Source organism: Alligator sinensis, unplaced genomic scaffold (genome assembly GCF_000455745.1).
Source record: "Alligator sinensis unplaced genomic scaffold, ASM45574v1 scaffold159_1, whole genome shotgun sequence".
NCBI lineage: Eukaryota > Metazoa > Chordata > Crocodylia > Alligatoridae > Alligator > Alligator sinensis.
Window position 1 is genome coordinate 823,735 of NW_005842222.1, and position 2,152 is coordinate 825,886.

The following is a 2,152-nucleotide window of genomic DNA, read 5'->3' on the forward strand; positions in this document are numbered from 1 at the left end:
CTGCCACAGCTCTTCACAGTCTGACTGTGCATCAGGAATGTGGGGGACTTTTAGCTGGCTGCCCATACCGCAGCACCCTATTTGAGAACTACTGTTCCAGAACAATTAGACTCCTGGGAGATGTTACATTTTTCATCATGTAAAAAAATGTAACATGCTATATACATTCAATCAATTTATCATGCGATAGATATGGCAAGCCAGCCACAAAGATGTTCCATGTGTAATTTGAATGTGTGGCACGTTTAAAGGGTACCTGGGGAGCCCAGTCCTACCCGTTACTTCTGGTCTGCTCACAAAACTATAAATTTCCTGGGTCATAGGAAACCTGGCACTAAGGAGCCTTTAAAGCTGTGCTAGGCAGCCCAACTTTGGGGACTGGTATCTGATGTCAGGCTGCCCAAGTTTAAAGTGCTGGCAAGTTTAAAGTGCAGCTTTAAACTTGCCAGCACCCAGGGAGCCTGGCATTGAAAACTGCATCCCTGATGCTGGGATGCACAGCGCAGCTTTAAAGGTCTTGGTACAAAATGGCATCTGAGGAATTGTATCGTGTATCCCAATAAGTGCACATTATGCATATCTTGAATATCTGGCATAGCAAGAAGCATGATTTTTTGAGATCCAGGATAAGATTCTCAGATCCCATCATACAAATTAACATTTCCCAGGGGCATTACTCTGCATATGACAGCCTTAAAGGGATAGGTAGAAAATAGTTTTGTTGTAATTGATAAATCATCAGCAGGTATGAGGAAGAGGAAACAGAACAGAACTATAATGCAAATTGTGGGTAACTTGACTAGTAGATAACAAGTTCTGTTGGTGCTTTATTGTTTTCTGAAACGGGTTAAAACTAAAACATACTGGATAAATTACAGTATTGTAAAATCTACTTACCATTGATATTTGCCTTTTTCCCCTGTATTCAAATGAGACGCCCTGGTGCTTATAAGATAGCAAGTTTCCCAAAATTTAAAGCATTTTCTGGGGGCAAAAATTAAAAACACATGTATGAGGTGGGGGAAATGACTGAAAGTTTTAGAGCATCTTCTTTTATATCCAAAATCACTTTTTAAATTGCATATATATTATTTCACTTGGAAAAAAAATCATCGTTTTAAAAGGAGTGCGAAAGCAGCAATTTTAGAGAGAGAAAAATCAATATCAGCTGGAGAAAGGTTGCTTGTATTTTAATATAAATTGGAAGTTGAATGTAGACAATTGAAAATGGAAGCTAGAGATATTGAAAACACCTTTGGCCAATAAGATTAAAGCTTTTTCTTACATGAGAGAGAGAACCTGCCAAAGAAAAAGTGTTCAATATTGCTGTTCTGTATTTGGGGGCAGGGGGAATGGCCATGAAATGCTCTTTATTTCAGCAATATCAACATATCAAAAAGAATCTGTTCGTTTAAACACTTAAGTTCATGGATCCAAATAATTTGCAGGAAGGAGTTCTTGAACAGTTGGCTCAAGGGTACTGTGGACAGGTGATGGATTTCAGATACGTTTTGAAAAACTGAGGAAATGACAGAAGTCTGGAAGATTGTTATGCCTATGTTTTATAGTGGAACACGTGATGTGACCCAGGGAATTATACATCAGTTATCTTGTCATGGGTCCTACACGAAATAAGTGAATAAATATCAGTAAAGAATTGAGGGTGGAAGATGGCCAACACCAGTTAACAGAATTTTATGGAAAATAGCTCTTTTCAGAATAAGGTAAATTAATGTACTTGGACTCTTATAAGGTATCTTAACTTAGTATTATACTGCTTTATCTCTTAAATAGCATTATGCAAAATCAATATAGCTTAGCAAGTAAATTTTAAACTATTTTAAATTTTGTTTTTATACTTCCATTTTTTTAATCCTTGGTCATATAGTAAATAATATGGGCTGTCTGGTTACAAATTAATATTTGCTAAATGGGAGATGGATTGTTCTTAAAAGCAGTGACTCTGGAAAGGGCTTAAAAGTTATTGTAAATGATAATCTAGGAAAAGTTAACTCTCAATGTTTGGATACATGAACAAAATGTTTTCCACTCATGACATTCTTATTTGCTCTCTGTATGGTGTCAGTGCTCTCAGTCCTGGATTAGTGCCTCAGAAATCAGAACGTCGGCACTTAAAGTACTCCTGCAGGAA